At 39.9% G+C, this 19,227-nt stretch overlaps 1 long non-coding RNA gene across 1 annotated transcript in view; it reads left to right on the forward strand.

The window, feature by feature from the left end:
• The window catches only part of LOC136856542 (uncharacterized), a 51,395-nt gene extending 33,160 nt beyond the window's left edge, over positions 1–18,235 (forward strand). The window contains exons 2-3 of the long non-coding RNA XR_010858388.1: positions 11,607–11,695; positions 18,034–18,235. This is a non-coding gene — a long non-coding RNA (uncharacterized lncRNA). The remainder of the gene's footprint in view (positions 1–11,606; positions 11,696–18,033) is intronic.
• Positions 18,236–19,227: the final 992 nt, after the last annotated feature.

A 19,227-nucleotide genomic window follows, 5' to 3' on the forward strand; every position in this document is an offset into this window, starting at 1 on the left:
CCCCCTTCCCCCATCAGGCGGGGCCAGATACCTCCCCGCTATGCAGGTTTTCTGTGGTAAACCGCCCTATTTCTACGATAACGCTCCTACGAGATTGGGTCAAGCGAAATTAGCCATATTTTCCTGTGTAAATATGTATCTATTACTAATTCATTTGAATCTGTTTTCTTTGCACATGTTAACAAGTCAATTCTTGTTAACTTACCTTTTATGTTACTTGTATTTTTCCATTATAATTAATACTGAGAGTAATTGACCTCGGGTCACCTGAATCCTATTGTATTCCTCTGTGTGATGTCCGCACGCTGCTTTATAAGCGGCCTGCGTTCTGAATAAACTAGCAGTACTCGTTTTCCTCCTCATTATTTTGCACCTCTTATATCTTTTGCGTGCCTTCGTTCTGTGCCCTCACATTTCACTCGACTTTTCTTTCGATAATGAAGGTCTTGCCGCAAGAAAGATGAAATCATTCTTTATTCGTATTTATATCATATAATTTCAGCAACCTGGGGTCTCTCTCTCTCTCAGACATCATTTAACTTGAGCCATAGTCCTCTTTCCTAACCCACACCAAAGCCGTGATTTCCTGACTCCAGATTTCTTCTTCTTCTTCTTCTCCTTCTTGATGGAGGAAGACAGCACATCTCAGTGGCATCACAAGGCAAGGCCAATTCCATCTTCCCAAGTCAACGATATCTCTAGACTCTTGGGTGGCTCAGAAAAGAATATGTCAACACCATTCGCATGCAAGATTTTGATCCTGACTTCAGCTGGACACAATAATGATCACTGCACTTGTCTTTAATGTATGTAACCAGGAATGAAATGACTTATAATTGAGTTTTAATAGGAATGAATTTACTGAAGTATTATAGTAAAGGTCACCTTGTGCTTGTGATACAGTCGTATCAGAAGACGAAGTTGAAGCCAGCTGAGCATTTGGAACCGGAGGAGTCAGTGTAATGAAGGCAGGAGATATTAGACCGATGCCTCAATACACAAAATGGAATAGCTCTTTTTATTTTCCAAATCAAAGTGTCCAGGCACGAGGTTTTACATATTACCCTGCTGGACTTCAAACACTGAGGTTTAATGGAGGGTTTATCTCCTTAAGATGCCGGTTTATATTGAAATGAATAACGACAGCAGGTGAGTCAGGCTGTTTTGAGAGAGACTAAGAAGAAGGAGAAGAAGACCTAGACCTATGTTATAGTGAGCAGGACAGACCTTTTAACAAGTTGACTGATTGATTGGCTGACCGATTGGTTTACCACATGGCTAATACAGGCTGTATACAAACTAGAATGGGGAAAATTTTTTTAATCATTTACTTGTATATATTGGTAGTGTAGTGGCTGGTTTATGCTAGCTCCCAAAGTGACTTTCATAAGGGAGTAGCACTGACGTAGAGAGAGAGAGAGAGAGAGAGAGAGAAGAGAGAGAGAGAGAGAGAGAGAGAGAGAGAGAGGATTTGTGAACTGGGCCTCAACGGTTTTTATTAGCAGTTTTGCCTTATTTTGTTCTTCATTTTCAATGAACTGTATATACAGAACTTGAATAAATGCTTTTTGCCAAAGAACTTCATTGAATGAGCACATCAAATCTATCAATCAATTCAGGGGGAAATTCCAATGCTGACATCATGACCTTTCGAGTTTCCTCCTCCTCCTCCCCCTCCCCCTCCGCGTCCCGGCCATCTCGAAGTATTTGTTCAAATGTTGCTGTAATTCACCAGACGTCGATGGTATTGCGACAATAACTAATACACATTATCAATCTATATAGATAATATTCATCAAAAAGAAAGTAAAATATCGCGTCAATCCATAGGGAATCAAGCGGCAGTTAATGTTCCGTATAAACGGGTTTTCGTCTGGTAATGATGTGAGAAATGTGCATTGTGTCTGTAGCTCCTGTTTCCGACACCTTCCCCCTGGGTGGACACCCCCAGTGGCAGAATAAACTTCTTTCCCTTTCTGTTATTCATTCATGAATTATTCATTATTCTCTTTACATACTCATTCAAATAGAAGTATAATAACAGCAATTTCAGGGTGGACACTGAACAGTGATGAGCACATAGGTCTAGGTTTGGCAGCTCTCCTGGGTGCCCCTAGTTGGGTATTGCTTACAGTATGCCTTGTGGGTAAGAATTTGGTTGATAGTAAAACATTAACCCATCAGTGTGACCAAGTACTGAAGGGCAGTGGATGTCACGGAGGAATTTTCCCCCCCAAAGACATTAGGATACACTAATAATACTACTACTACACATATGCACTGTTGTCAGTCGTCTTGCCTGGAGACAGGGGTTGGAGAATGGTACTGTGTCATTCATAGTTGACAGGGTGGGTGTGAAGACTACTGACGTTTACCTTGCATTTAAAATGTGGTCCTAAGGACCTTACCGTTACAGAGTTCATGGACATCCAGTATGAACTGGTTTATTAGGGTTAGGATTACTACCAACTATAAGTGAGAGGAGGGATATAAAAAGAGGACTGACGTTTGAGGGCGGCTCAGTTTCTCCCTAACCTCTGAAGGCGACACAATGGACTCGTGCTTTCAAGAATTGGATTACAGTGCTTGTGGAAGTGATATTAGTTCTCTGGATGTGACTGCATTAGAAAACATTATAAGTGACATAGATTCTACTGCTGAGGCTGATAGGCTCTTAGCACACCAAAAGAAGGAACGATAAAAGAAGAATTTATTCGCTTAATAAAAGAAAATGGGAGAAATTACACCCAGCCAGTACTTCCTCCAAGAGAGGGCTATTGGGACCAGAACACCCAACCCATCCACGACGACCATCCCCTGCACTGCGACCCACTCAACAAGATCTACTGGTACTTTACATCGCACCGAGAGGCAAGTTCGGTTAGGGTGATAGGTTAAACACCAAATTCAGACTTAGGGTTAGGGTGATAAGTTAAACACCAAATTAAAACTTGAGGTTAGGGTGAGTTCACCACCGCCACCTCTTCTAGTTCGGTTACTAACCAGCCACCCAACCCTTTCAGGAGCTCATGGCAAGTGCTGAGTCTGGAGATGGGTTGGAAGATACCCGAATGCAGAGTAATAACAGTGTACGGTCAACAATTCAAAGTTCCTCTGCCATTTCAACAAGAGTTCCAGCAGCTAAAAAGAGATTATTCCTACTGGCACCGGGTGCACCATGACCCAAAACAACCAGACTTCATGGTGAATCAAGCAGCGAGAGTGAGCAGGACATTACAAACACGGATAGATCTGATGTCACAGAAAGTATACAGGACCCTAACACCAATTCCTCAACCACCAAAGTCAATACCTCTGGACCCAACTCACCCAGAAGAACCTCCAGTGAAAAAAGACAAGACACAAACACACGTAGTTCACCAACCTCCTCCACCACTGGGTGGCACAGGTCACCAGCCCCATCACCCCCGAATCCAGTATCAACAGCTCCAGCTCTTCAGACAGCTCAACCGATGAGCATGACCAAGACGATGCAAAAGAAAAAGAAGGCAGAAATGACAACTGCAATAGAAAATGGAAAACAGATGAAGGGGAGGAGGTATCAGATTGCAATGACTGGAACCCCAGACTTTGTTGAACTCCAGAAACTGGACACACTCTTCGTATGGTTCACAATAGAAGGAATCCCAGAACCACTAAAGAGAATAGGCCCGAGCATATCAACATACACAAAGATCATGGGAAACAAAATAAGGCTAACAGTGGAGATGATCACCATATCGAGCCACCAAATAAGAAGCAGCATCTTGGATCTGATATATGAGTACCTGATGGACACAGACGCAAAAATAGAACAAATAAACAAGTACATTCCAGACCAAGATCTATGGACAACGTATCAACCAGACGCCTCGACACACTCAAGGATCTTTTTGGACAGGATTCTGATGGGGAGGATTCAGGAAGCGAATCAGTGGGATCAAGGAAGGTGGATAGAAATAGAGCTAGGCGAACTGTCAGTAGAACATCTCGTAGAGGGGGATCTAGGGGAAGACTTTCAGAGGAAGCTGGCCGCCAAGCAACCCAAGAGCAAGCCCCCTCGAGTAGGATGCCTTGACGAGGTGAGGGGCTAAGGGACCCTGGCCTTTGGGCCCGGGTCCTGACGAATCATCCTACGTAGTTTTTGGTTTAAATGGCATGGACATTTCCACATTCGCAAAATTTTACTGCTTAGGTGAGTCTGAGAAGGGATCGTTTTTTGGAAGGGGTTTGCATTCGAAGCTAATTGTGGGAGTTATGGTGATTGAGTCGCCACCTGAGATAGTTTTGACCTAAGAGATGGTGATGAGATTTTTCCCATTGCTATCTTGAGGGCGGAACCATCTCCAGGGATCAGCCCATTGGAATCCAGGGGGTGCTGGTTTTTGGAGGTGGGACTCCTGGCTTTTGTCCGGAAGCTCACCAGTAAGGTTGGAGTGGGGAGTCAGTCCCCATTAGTGGGGGCAGAACTCCCAGCAGGCGGATTGGCTTATACTTGGGCCACTGCAAGTGTACTGGTGCTATCCTGAAAGGGTAGGGCATGGGGTGGACTGTTGGGAGTCAACTCTCACTTGTGCCATTGGTGGAGAATGCGAATACCTGACTGATCCAGTTTTGGGTGGGTGGATGAACCAGTTTGTGTGTGGTGGTCTGATGTGTGCATGTTTGGCATTTTGGGGTCTCTTCGTGGACTTTGGGAGTATGTTGGGGTGGGGGAGCTGGACAGTAGAGCTTCCCAGTTTGCCCTTTTTGATATGCTGTCGGGGTCGGGGTCTTGGGTGTCGGGTGTGCTGTTTTTGGACTTTTGCATGTGGAGTGGTTTAAATTTATGGATTTGCCTATTAGTTCTCCCTTCCCTGGATCCGACGACTTAACGACACTGGCAACGACTTCTGGCATGAGCATGGATATGAGCTTGGCTGTTGGACAGAACCAAACACTGAGACACCAGGGTGTTAGTAAATCTGGTGGATTTGATTCAAATAATAGGGTCATTTATTGCACTAATGTAGGCTTGTCATTAGATTATGAATGTTTATACAGTGTAGTAAAACAATTTGGCAAAGTGGAAAGAATTAAATTAATTCTAGAAAAAGATAAGCAGTCATTTTCTGCTTTTGTTAAATTTTCCTCTCCCTTGGAAGCTAGTGAGGCACAACAAAGACTCCATGGTCACATTCTAAATAACTTGGTTCTCAGCACAAAAATGTTTTCAGTGAAAAACTTAAATGATGAGCCATTTGATTTTATTCGTAAGACTGAAGAACATGGACCAGCCCCATGTACCAGAGCTCTTCCTCCCCCTTTATGGCATGTTGCTATCTACAAGGAGGGAGGGAAAATTTAATAAAAGCCGCTGAATGCATTGAGAGCAAGGTTGGTTCCATTCCCATTGGAAATTTAAAACGATATGGAAAGAACCTTCTGATAAAAGCTGGTAATGAGACTCAAGCAGTTCTGCTATCTAACTTTAAACCTCCTGAAAGTGGAAATACTGAATGCATTTCATCTCACAGATTCTTCAACACACTGAAAGGGGTAGTTTACTCAAAAGACTTGCATGTTTTTAAAGAGGAGGAGATTCTCCATTGATGTCCTCCTTGTGTATCTCATGTAAAAAAACTGGGTGGGGATGCAGCTATCCTTTTAACCTTCTCCTCCAATTACCTACCAGATACCATCATTGTTGGCCATGAGAGGATGCAGCTTAAAAAATATAAAAGAAATCCTACACAGTGTCGCAAATGCTTTGAATATGGCCACATTCAAAACTTTTGCGATAACAATAAAAGATGTCCTGTGTGCTCTGCAGAGCACGATAATTTTGATGATTGCAAAGCAGCCCAATACTGTAAGGGTGATCACACTCCAAATTCTAGGGCTTGTCCCAGATATAAATTTGAACAAGAAGTGTTGGCAGTGGCTGATAATGAACATAGCATTAGTGAAGCAAAGCGCATGGTAATGGGGGCAAACAAAAGTGCCAACTCTACGTATGCTTCTGTAATAAAACTTATGAAAACTTCCAGCAATGTAAGGCCACCAATAACCGCATCTGATATTAGATATCACAGACCTGCTATATCTCGAACTATAAATAATAATGATAATCTCCAAACTGGTCAGAAACTTTCGTCGGCAAGTGCTTTGAAGTCCAATACCAAAAAATTGTACTTCCAAAAGCACAGAAAATTTATCTTCCAAAAGTCGATATAAATGCCACTTCTATGACAGCTGCCGATGCATCTCCAAAAATGAGGGTGTCAAAATCAACTAATAATTCAGGAAGATGTTCTGAAAATACTTCAAACAAAAATAAGCTAAAGGAACAATCCCAGTTCAGAGCCATCAATCTTCACAGCCACAAACAAAAATAATAATAAAGCTACAATTGCAACTACCAAGAAGTGCACATGAAATACTTCCCCAAATAATGGTAACTTTATAATAAAAACTTCAAATGGGTTCAGTGTTTTGGAAGAGATCTCTCCTCCTAGAAAGGTGGTTCCAAAAGTAGATTCAGAACAAAAACATCTGAGTTCAATTCAGTCTTGCCGCCCTAAGACAAATAGGATTAGTGGTGCACAGAATCACAGTAGTAATTCTGAACATCAGGTTCATAATAAAAAATATGAAGATCAACCAAAGACCCTGAACTCCAATTCAGATGAAAAGGGATTTAGAAAACAATCTCTTATGAAAGAGAATTTCCCACTTCACCCTAGGAACAGTACTTCCCCTCCAAGGAGTGGGAGGTAGCACATTTTACCACCTTAGCATTCATGCTCGATATCCTTCAGTGGAACTGCAAAGGTCTCAGAGCCCGTACAGAAGACCTTAAAGTTTTAATGTATGAATTCAATCCAGGTATTATATGCCCACAGGAAACAATGTTAGGCAACTCTTCTTATAATCCTGGACTAAATTATTCAATATTTAAATCATATCCCCCAACTGGTGATCGTGCCCATGGAGGTGCTGCAATTATTATTAATAAATCTCTACAGCACTCCACAATACAATTAAATACAACTCTACAAGCTGTCGCTATTTCAGTCATTTTGGAAAAAGAGGATAACAATCTGCTCCTTATACCTTCCACCAGACCTTGCTTTTAACATTGGAGATATTCAGTCGTTAATTGATCAACTTCCAGCTCCTTTACTTCTCCTAGGTGATTTTAATGCCCACAACCCCCTTTGGGAAGTCGGTTTTTAGTTAGCAAAGGGAAATTAATCGAAGACCTTATTGACAGGAATGATGTTACCCTATATAATAATGGGTCAATGACTTTCCACAACATTCACGTTAATCATTTCTCTGCACTGGACCTTAGTATTTCTTCAACTAGTATCCACCTTGATTTTAATTGGTCTGTTAATGAAGATTTAAATGGAAGTGATCACTACCCGATCCATTAGAAATGTGCTCTGAATGCTCCATCTGAAGTTTTACCCAAGTGGAAGGTAGAAGATGCAGACTGGGAAAAATTCAGTAAGGGTGTCAATCTAGATAGGGATTTTGAGTCCTTTCATTCTCATCTAGATGCCTATGATTACTTTATTGAATCTACTTTTGAAGAGTGCTGAAGGCTCGATTCCAAAAACAAAAGGTAAACCTCTTAGACCTGCAGTTCCCTGGTGGAATAAGACATGTGGTATTCTTGAGAAAAGTGACTAGGAAGTGCTACAGACATTACAAAACTAGAGGTATAAGAAAGCCAAAAGAGAATGTTGGCTTTACTATATTAATGGAATAAACTCCAAGACCCCACTAAAAGTGGTGTGGTGCAAAATAAGGAAACTGAGTGGAAAATTTGTTGTGTCACCATTACCCTCATTAAAAATAAATGACACTCTAATCACAGAGCCCACTGAAGTTGCCAATGAGCTAGGAAAACACTTTTCTAAAGTTTCCAGCCCTAACAATTATTCTCCAGAATTTCAAAGAATTAGGAATTCTGAAATGTGCCTGAAGTTTGATTCGGGAAAATCTGAACCATACAACTACAAATTTTCCCTAAGAGAACTTCGTGAGGCACTCTCCTCAAGTGAATCCACAGCTCCAGGTGAGGATACAATCATATATGAAATGCTGAAACACCTCCCAGATGATGCCAAAAAATATTTACTAAAGATTATAAACAAAATAAGGGAAACTGGAATTTTACCCAGGGACTGGAAAATATCCATAATTGTTCCTATTAAAAAGCCTAATAAAGATGCTTCCCAAACCACCAGCTATAGACCAATAGCTCTTACCAGCTGTGTATGTAAGCTGATGGAGAAAATTATAAATACTAGACTAGTTTGGCACCTGGAAACCAAAGGATTACTATCGCCATTTCAATTTGGTTTCAGAAAAAACTGCTCTACCCTTGATCCCCTGCTGAGGCTGACCAACCAAATCCAGCAAGGATTCGCCAAACAGTGTCAGACCATTGGCATATTTTTTTACTTAAAGAAAGCATATGACACTGCCTGGAGAATTGGCATCATGAAACAATTGCACAAGATGGGCATGTGTGGAAGAATGATCAAGTTTATATATTCCTTTTTAACAGACAGACTTTTTAAGGTAAGAGTGGGAAGCTCCCTCTCCCAACCTTTTATGCAGGAGGAAGGAGTTCCCCAAGGAAGCATTTTAAGTGTAACACTTTTCAGTGGCAATAAATAGTGTGGTTAAAAAAATCTCACCCTGTTAAATGCTCGCTTTTTGTCGATGACCTTGCAATATACTGCACAGGATATGATTCATTGTATGTATGTAAACATTTGCAAAGGTCTATTAATGCTATTACTAAGTGGGCTGATGAGAATGGTTTCAAATTCTCCTCTTCCAAAACAGTTGCAGTAAGATTCACCAGGTGCCGTCGTGTGGAAGAGGTTCCCACACTTAGTTTAAAAGGGTCCATCCTTCCTTACAAAAGTGAAGTTAAATTTCTGGGGACGACTATTGACCATAAATTAACATGGGCTAGCCACATGAATGCCCTAAAGTTTAATGTTAAACAATCTATGAATATTTTAAAGGTTGTTTCTGGATTTAGGTGGGGGGCTGATAAGAAATCCCTTCTGAGGCTATATGACTGTGTCGATCTAAGCTAGACTATGGCTGTCAAATTTATTCCTCAGCCTGTAAAACCAAGCTAAAGGAACTGGATGTTGTACACCACATGGGGTTGAGAATATGCTCAGGGGCTTTTAGAACTTCGCCTGTTGAAAGCATATATGTTGACACAGATCATTTTCCCCTTGATCTAAGAAGGCAAGAGCTAGGGTTGCGATACATGACTACAATGAAAAGTGCTCCTAAAAATCCCCCCTTTGAAGCACTAAAGGAAACAGACTCTCGAAGTTTTTCTGGTACAAGAGCTTCTAAACCATTCCAAATTTGACTGAATGAGGATATTAGGAATAATCATCTTAAATCCCAGAAAGTCCTGGAAGTAGAATATCCTGTAAATCCTCCATGGCTTATTCCAGAAGCATCAGTATGTAAGAAACTGTTTAACAAAAAGGACTGCACTGTAGAAGAGATTAGGGGAAAATTCTTAGAGCACGATGCTACCCATACTAATTTTACAAAATTCTATACAGATGGATCAAAGTCAGATAGTGGTGTTGGTTGCGCTGTTATCCTAGGTGATACAGCGTACACAGCTAAATTACCTGACTCTGCATCAGTATTTACTGCCGAATTAACAGCCGTAGTCTCTGCCCTAGATTTAGCTTTTCAAAGACTCTAATTTTGTCATATACTCAGACTCTAGAAGCACCTTAGAAGCTATTAAAAAAATTTATTACTGTAGCTTTCATCCATTAATTCAAAAAGCTCAGGAGTGGCTTTTTCATATATATTGTCAACGTAAATCAGTCTCTTTCTGTTGGGTCCTTTCTCACGTGGGGATTCGCGGAATCGAGATGGCAGACAGGGAAGCGAAAGCTGCTAGTGTTTCATCAGAAACCTCTTTCAGAAAAGTGCCTCATACAGACCTAGAAGGTCCCATTAGATCTTATGTTTTAAGTAAATGGCAAGAAAGGTGGACTTCTCTTCTTGCCAATAATAAGAAATATAGAAATATTAGGGATAATATACTGCTGTAGTCTTCGTCATTCCAGCTTGACAGACGAACAGAGGTTATTTTAACCAGATTAAGGATTGGGCACACTCGTCTAACCCATCAGTTTATTTTAGAAGGAAGCAGCCCTCCAGAGTGTGCTTACTGTGACGAGACACTAACAGTGGAGCACATTCTGGTGGTCTGCCCCAGATATTTTAACCAAAGAGAAAGACATCTCCAGGGTAAATCCCTCTCTAATATTTTGGGAGATGAAGCAGACATTTCTGCTATCATCTCTTTTTTTAAAGTGTGTTAAAATTTTTAACAATATTTAATTTATTTCTTAATATATTTATTACATCACATAGAATTTTAATGACATTAAATTTTTTACTATGTATATGTCACATGATTCATTAAACTTCATACCCTTATTTATTGGTCACATCACATAATTTTATTTATTAATCATTTCCTTCATGAATTCATAACCTAATCATAATTTATTCTCTCTTCATTATGGCGCTGAATGGCCTTCTTGGCCCCAGTGCCTGGGCTTTTGCCCTAAATATTATACATCCATCCAGGAGCAAGCAGGAACAAGCACTTCAAAGGAAACAAGAAGTGATGATGAATACGAATCGACAATCGAAGGAGATCTCCGAACCTTCATCATCCACGGCCCTATCCACATCGGCAACAAACGCAAGAGATTCCCCGACTTCATCTACACAGTCCATGGGGCAGGAGGACCAACAGAACATAGGCACATCATCTACAACTCAAGCAACGCACACTCCAGCAGGAGAAGGAATGTCATCCTGGAGTACTTTGGAGCCATTGCTAAACAATCTTTCGAAGTGTCATTTTATAGGGCTTTTGGACCCAGGCACAAGGGTCCCCTCACGCCGGTTCTGTTTCATTTGGGCTGAATTGAAGTGGTTTTCTCCTTAAGGCTTCTCTTTGCTGCACACGTTTGAGAGCCTTGCTCCCTGCATGGAATCCAATTTCTGGTGGCAGTAAGATCCAGAAAGGATTCCAGATCAGGTTAGAATGTTTTGGGTTTCGTGCAAGAAACCTTTAGCTCGACTGGCTGAGCAGATCTTGTCTAGCTGCACTAACACCATCCTCTTCTTAATGTGGGGATCAGCTGACTTTAACAGCAGGTAAGATTCACTCCAAATTATATAAATTGTCATAAATTTATTATTTGGATACTTGCTTACTGTTAAAGTAGACCCCACCCAGCATCCCCACAACTTAGTGGGCTGTCAAGGAGAATTCTGACAAGAGCTAAAACATTCAAAACACACCTGGTGGAAAACAGGTTTACCAGGTAGTCATCTGGGCAGCCATTCGATCTTATGTTTGAATGCTGAATTGCCTATTGGCAATGGAGATATAAGCTAACTCTAACAGTAGGTAAGTATCTAAATTGATAAATTTTATTATGAAAATTTATATATATATATATATATATATATATATATATATATATATATATATATATATATATATATATATATATATTTTTGTCTTTCAGATTTACACAAACTATGAAACTCCAAAGTAATGATCTTTGTAAAGTGAAGCCTGGAATGCATGTTGACAATTGGACATCCTGACAGTGTGGTAGGTATTTTGTTGATTTTCTGGTTCTACAAGGGGTAAAGATGGTGATGGAGGATTTTAGGTATTGATATGCAAGGATTTGTCTGAGAATTGAAAGTTACACAGGAGTTTCTCAGCGCTGATGACCCACATGGACATGGTATTTTTTAATTTCCTGTTGTGACAGTAGCAAGAAGGTTTAGGTGTGTTTTAGAGTTGAGATGTTTTACATAATTTGTCAACTTTTATTATAATTTTCCTTATGGCGTGCGACATTTTATGTGGCTTCTGTACAGCCCCAGCTGCTGAGCCTTCTGTCTATTGCTTTTCATGTAGCCATTATCTGTGGGTCCTTTCTGCAATTTTTAATCTTTCCAGTATCCTGTGCCGTGCACTTTTCTCCTTGAATTCTCGCTTAGTCCAGACTTTCATTTATGACTTTTATCCATGATTACCAGAGCCTACTTGCTGGTCCTTGAGCTGATGTGTTTATGTATATTTCTGACTAACTCCTCTTAAGCTCTTGTCCAAATCATCAAGGCCTTTGAGATCACACACAAACTGTTTCCCACCTACTGGGCAGAATGTATTTCCATCACATTCTGGACATTATACTCTCATGCCCTTGCCTTCTATCTGTTGTCACACCTTTTCGAAGTGGCCATTGTTTTCTTTGATAGCACCATTCCCTAGTGCTGAGAATAGTAGTAGTACAGGCTTCATGCAGCAATTGTGGCCGATACATTTCCCTCTTCATATAGCTTCACAGTCAGTGTTTCTTCAAGAATGATTTCACGTATGTTTGACATTCAAAACATGCATGTGGTGTTTTTGTAGAATCAAACTACCCTAGAATTTCCGAAGGCGTTTATACACTATTCAATGTTAGCATGAAAAATAGGATAGTAGTAAAACTGTTTAAAGTAAAGAACAAATGCTTTATAATTATAACATTGAACACAATTAAAAACAAGTGTTAAATAAATTAATAGAAGCAAAACATTGTGGTTAAGTACTGTATACCTTTAGGAAGAAAGCTCCAATGTATGACTGAACGACCATGATAATAGCACCAACACTGACAGCTGATGTTTGATGATCATTGTAAGGCAACAAATTAGTCATCTGGGATGAATACTGTACCAGCTCTGAATAAACCACAGATATATACTCTGTTAAAGAAGCAAAGCAGCTGGAAAGAACAGTGGACTTAGTACCAATGATCAAGCTATTGCAGAGTGGATGGTGTGACTGCAATTGCTGGTTGTCTTAATAGCTTAACCTTTCTTGGTATAATGATTTAGGTATCAAATAATATATGTGTAGTCCTGGGTTGGTGCATTACAAATTTGGTTGGGTGACATTATGCAGTTATTGCAAAAATACTGAGTAAATACCTTTAAGTTGACTTTGTCAAGACTTCTGTATTTGTCAGCTGCACTGTGTATTTTTGGCTATACAGCCGTTTTAGATATGATATATTTTTAAATAAATCTCTTAATTTGAATGTGAAGTACAGGTTAGTATAGGTTAGGAACTAAGTGGAATAGTGGGTTGCCATAAGATATCTAGAAAAGAACATATTCAAGTGCAGGCTGTAGTTTAGGGTCTTTATTACTAAGCAAACTATAGTTAACATAAAGCCAGCCCCCAAAACATCAACAGTATAGAAAGTAGTTGTAAGCAGGAAATTCTAGATATCAGTAACCAAGACAACAACTAAAATTGTTAATTGAATGAAATATTAAAAAGTATTTCTGCCACCCTTAAGCCAGGTTATTTTATCAACAGACAGGAAAGCCCTGGTTCAGAGTCTGAGGCTTTCAAGATACTGTATGGGCTTTGGGGTCAACCTATGGCTGGAATATAACCCTTGTACACAGTAGGCATTACTTAAGATTCTTTGAAGCGTCCTTTTAGCCCCTAGCTGCAACCCCTTTCTTTCCTTTTACTGTACTTCCGTTCGTTTCTCTCCCTTCCATCTTACTTTCAACCCTCTCCTAACAATTGTTTTATAGTGTTACTGCGAGGTTTTCCTTCTGTGACACCATTCACCTTTTTTACTCTGTATCCCTTTCTGCACTGCATGACTTCATAGGCCCCAGGTCTTGGCCTTTGGCTTAAATTTAACAGCAGGATTATCCAACACACACACACACACACAGGATACACTGATCACACAAATGATAAAATGTTTGCAGCAACACCAGGAGCTTTGCCATTTCACATTTTCTCAGGCGCCTCTCCTAGCTCTCTTATTGATAGGTCAGGTTCTGTGCTGGCTTTGGTATGGAAATCAAAAGTCATTTCTTCATTCAGATCACCACTGGGTATATATAACAGTCTCAAAATAATTTTTCCAACCTAATTCTACTTTCCTTGTATTTGCCAACAGTTTTCTGTTCTTTGGGTGTTTTATTTGATTAAGTAGGGGGGTGGGTTCCTTTTCTGTAGTTATTGACAGTTTTGTATATAAGTTTTCTGGTTCCTGTCTGATCATTTTCCCAATTCTTTCCAATTTTTATCAAACTCTGTATTTTTGTAATTGCCTTCACCCTCTCCACCTCTCTGCTAGCCTCCTTGTAGCTATAATGGTCCTCAGTCCTAGTATTCATCCATTTTATAAACAGTTTAAATTTTTCTTGCCACACATTTCCTTCAGCTCTGGTGACCACCAAGGGATATATTTTCTATTGTGACTTCTTACAGTTTTTGTCTGAACTACACTCAAAGCAACGGCTGTAATTCCTGTTTTAAAACCATTCCACTTATCGTTTGAGTTATTCCGTTTATGCTGCTGTTGTCTTTTCTCTCAGATTTCATTCTTGTAGCTCTCTTGATAGGCTAACCTTGATTGAATGTAAAATTTAGGCCAAAGGCCAAGCACTGGGACCAATGAGGTCATTCAGAGCAGAAACGGAAATTTACAGTAAAAGGTTTGAAAGGTGTAATAGGAGAAAAACCTCGTAGTTGCACTATGTATCAATTGTTAGGAGAGGGTGGAAAGTAAGATGGAAGAAAGCGAATATGAAATGAGGTACAGTAAAAGGAACAAAAGAGGTTGCAGCTAGGGGCCAAAGGGACGCTGCAAAGAACCTTAAGTAATGCCTACAGTGCCCAGCACGAGGTGCACTGAAGTCACTACTCCCCTATGGGGTGTATAATCTGGATGATTCAGGTTTTCTTGGATAAATCTTTCCCTCGGCTGAGCTTTGGTGAATTTAGTTTTATGTATTTTTAGTTTTACTAGGCATAATCAACACTCTGAGCTGAGTGATACAGATGGGACACTTAACATCTCGAAAAGGTTCTTGTTATTACTGAGAGCTAAGTCAGTCGTGGACATTTCAGTGTAAGCCCTCAATATAGAATTTCATCTATACTGTACCATGTCCACTTTTTACTTCCCTGGTGTTTGTAAAATGAATTCATTATCACCATCTGGTTCTGAGGCAAAAACTTCAATCATCTCCTTCCTCTATTTCTTTCCACAATACTGAAACCCCCTCGTATGTTTTCTATGCTAGTTCTATCTTGTCCCACATGCCCATTTAGGTCTCCTATATTGATGATGTTTTCAGCATAAGGTACAAATTCTTTTAACTTCTTGTAGAACTTATAAAATTCTTCTTTTTCTACCTGTGACGTCCCTGTTGTTGTGCACACACTTGCATAAAACTTACTTCTCGTCTGCCTATCCTCAAAGAAAATCTAGTAATTCGGTCACTTTTGTGGTTGAGATGTCAGATCCATGTTGCTAGTTCTTAGCCTACAATAACACCAACTCCATGTCATGCTTGATACCTCCTCGATACAATAATTGATGATTGTCGTGCAGCAATTTGTACCCTCTCCTGATGAGCGGGTTTCACATCACCCAAGGATATCGATATTTCTTTCCTGCATCATCATCAATATTTCTTCCTCCTTTCCTCTGAGGGTTTGAAGACTGATTGTCCCTATTCTTATATTCTTTTTCCTTGACCTTGTCCTTTTCCATTCTGAGCCTGGATGCGCCGAGCATCCGTTGCCAAAAAGTCTGTCCTGAGGCAGTTCAAAAGTGCGTTTCTTGAGCAATTAACCAGAAGCTCTCTGGCTTGCTAGGCCTGTCGAGAGCTTTCGGGACTGCTAATTTGTACCACACAAAACACTATAGTTCCCCTCCGGATACAGAGGTCCCACCATTACCTCAGAGCATTTCTTGGGTAGGGTTCAGCCACTGCACTCTCTTCAAGGTTGCACAACCCTTGTCCTTACTGTAAATGTATGTTGGTCTTCAGACCGCAGTAAGATTTTTTCCAAGTGTAGAAATAGTGAAATCTTTTCATCAGTTAACAGAACAATTGAATAGTTTAGAGTTTACTATAAGAGGCTTTTTTCACACACACGCACACACAGACTTTTTTCAAAGAAAATTCTAGAAATGGAGAAATCTATTCATCCATAAACAGAACAGTCTGGAGTTTTGTGTGTGCGTGTGTGTGAGAGAGACAGAGAGTAGAATATTTCAGTCCTGCTTTAACTGTCATTCTTAGTAAAATGAACAAAGACAGCTGTCTGAAGAAAAAAAAATATCTATACAGCAAAGCACTATCACAGTTGACTTGGTAATTTTGTCCTTTCAACACTTTTGAGGTGGTTTTCAAAATGCTGTACTTGTTTGAGGGGAACCTTTGTAATTTAAACTAACAGGTAAACTGCTTTGTTTGTCTTGTTGGCTGTTTGGGAGCCAGCAAAGATTCTGGTTTATATTGGTTTACATGCCCTGTACTTGTTTCCTAGCCTGCCTGAACTGGTTTACTGGCCATGAGGCCAAGAGGTTTCTTTAAAGGCCAGTTAGTGTGAGCCTGAGGAGAACAGATGGAGTTGGAAAGGCCTGAGAGAACCAATGACAAACCCTGTGTATGGACCACATGGGTGGTGGTGTGTGTAGTAGCAGGTGGCAAGGTAGGAAAGTAGAATTTGGGGTCAGAAGCTGTGCTGCAGTTGCAGAGCAATCAGTAACCAAAACAGAAGTTCACAATTAGAGGAGACTTGAAGTAGTTAAAGATAAAGACTTTAATGCTACATGTGATGGACAATATTGGACAGTGGAATGGAAATGGAAGTCTAGTCCACAAGTTCTCACTAATGAAGTAGATTGCTGTGAGAAAGGGTTTGCAGGGTAACAAGAAGCAAGGTTTTGAAAAATAAGTTGAGCAGTCGGTCAGAGAAGGTATTTTAGTACCTTGGAAAGATGTGAAACGGGTATTATACCCTTGCTGGCTGTTGAACAGCCTATTAAGAATAAACTGAGACCTGTATTGGATTTTAGAGAGCTGAATGCTCATGTGAGTTGTCAATCAGGGCATGAAATAACTGGTGTTTGTGATGAAACCCTTCGAGAATGGAGGCAAACAGAGGCTGGAACCATTGTTGATCTAAAATCTGCTTGTTTATAAATTAGAATAGCAGAAGAACTTTGAGAGTAGTAGTTTGTGAATTATAAACATATTGTCTGACAACACTAGGTTTTGGATTGAATTCAGCACCGAGAATAATGGCAAAAATTTTGAAAATTGTTTTAGGAAAGTTCAAACGTATCTTTGACGGAACTAAGTTGTACATTTGATGATATATTCTACTCAGTGAGAGCAAAGTAACCTCGGGTGAACTTTAAATGCATTTTAAACGACTATGGGTTAGTTAGCAAAGTTCCAGAGCCCTTAGGTGGTGGTGCTGTTTTGGGATTGAAATTGAAGAAGAATGAGCAGTGAGAATTGTTATTTTTTGGAGGTAATAAACTCCCAATTCTGGAAGACTTAAATCTATCTTAGTCAAAGGGAATTATTTTCAGTGCATATGGAAAGCTGGTGGGCCACTACCCAGTAGCTGGTTGGTTGCAGGTGGCACGTAGCTACTTTAAGAGGATAGCGGAAGGGTTAGGATGGGAGGACTTTGTTGGTGCCGAGGCAGTTGATATGTTGAGGGTGAGACGGGATGATCCTGTTAAGGGGAAGTGGTATGTTCCTTGGGTTGTCAAGGGGAGAGCTTGGTGTGATGCTAGCATTATTGCATAAGTTGCTTTGGAGATTGGTGGAAATATAGTGGAAGATGTGGTATGGATGAGGAAACAGACTTCAGTTATATTAATGTAGCAGAATTAGAGGCTGCCCTAAAAGGAGTAAATATGGCAATAAGGTGGGGGCTGTCTGAAATTGACATAATTACAAATTCAGCAACAGTGGGCAACTGGATAAGTAAGGTTCTCAATGAAGAAAAAAAAAAAGTACAGACTAAATGTGATGCTGAGGTGTTAGTGAAGAGACGTTTGGACACTTTAAAAAGCCTCATTGTGGAATTTAATTTGAATGTTTCAGTCAAGTTGGTTTCTACAGCTAAAAACAAAGCAGATGTTCTTACAAGAGTTCACAAAGAATGGTTGGCTAATGCTATGGATGATTTTGAAGAAAATTTTGAGATAGGTGCTGCAGCAGATTTTGATTTGAGGACATTGCATGACATGCACCACATGGGAGTTGATCACACGTTGTTTTTGGCAAGGTAAGTCTCTCCTAAAGTAACTAGAGCTGCAGTGAGAAAGATTGTGTATTCAAAAGCGAGAAGTGTCAATCTATTGGCCCTGCATTCATGAAAGTGGAAAGCTTGATGTTCCCGGTTTGGGGAAGGTTGGCAATTGATGTTACCCATTATCATCAAATTCCGTTTTGTTCATGAGACTTACCTGTCAGATATATATATAGCTGTATTTCTCGAATCCGACAGAATTTCAAAACCCGGCACACGCAGTGTGGCCAGGTGGTTAGTACTCATTCCCGCCGCTGGGAGGCAGGAATTGGGAACCATTCCCATTTTCTATTCAGATTTTTCTGTCGCCGGTACTATCAACATCTGTTTTCAGTACCTCCGTCTCTGGATTTCGTTAACTCATTGTTTCCACTTAAGTATTCTCTTTGACTTAATATAGAATTAATAACAATAGGTACAAAACCATAGAATGTTATTATAATAGAAAGTTTAATATGGATGAGTTAGAATTTTGTTGAACAGCAATAAATCTGCCCCTGAGGTGACAGTATTTGTTTTGAAATGATCTGCCACTTAGCACCTTTGGCAAAGGCATACTTATTAGAAGTTTTATAACCACTTATGGCTTCGAAATTTATTTCCTAATAGATAGGCGTAAAGCTATAGTATTCCTATCCCCAAACCAGGAAAAGATCCCAGTAATGTAAACAATTACAGACCAATTTCTTTAACTAGTTGTCTATGCAAATTACTAGAAAAAATGGTAAATGCTCGACTAACATGGCACATTCGAGAAAACAAAATTTTGACTCCCACACAATTTGGATCACAATGTAACAGATCAACACTGGATTCTCTATCTAACTTAGAAGATCACATACGAAGAGGATTTGAACGAAAACAAATTACTATAGCAGTGTTTTTGACACTGAAAATATGATACTACATGGAGGTATGCAATATTAAAAGCGTTACATGAAAATAACATCCGTGGACATTTTACCTATGTTTATCCAAAACTTCTT

This window comes from Macrobrachium rosenbergii, chromosome 36 (genome assembly GCF_040412425.1).
Source record: "Macrobrachium rosenbergii isolate ZJJX-2024 chromosome 36, ASM4041242v1, whole genome shotgun sequence".
NCBI classification, from domain to species: Eukaryota; Metazoa; Arthropoda; class Malacostraca; order Decapoda; family Palaemonidae; genus Macrobrachium; species Macrobrachium rosenbergii.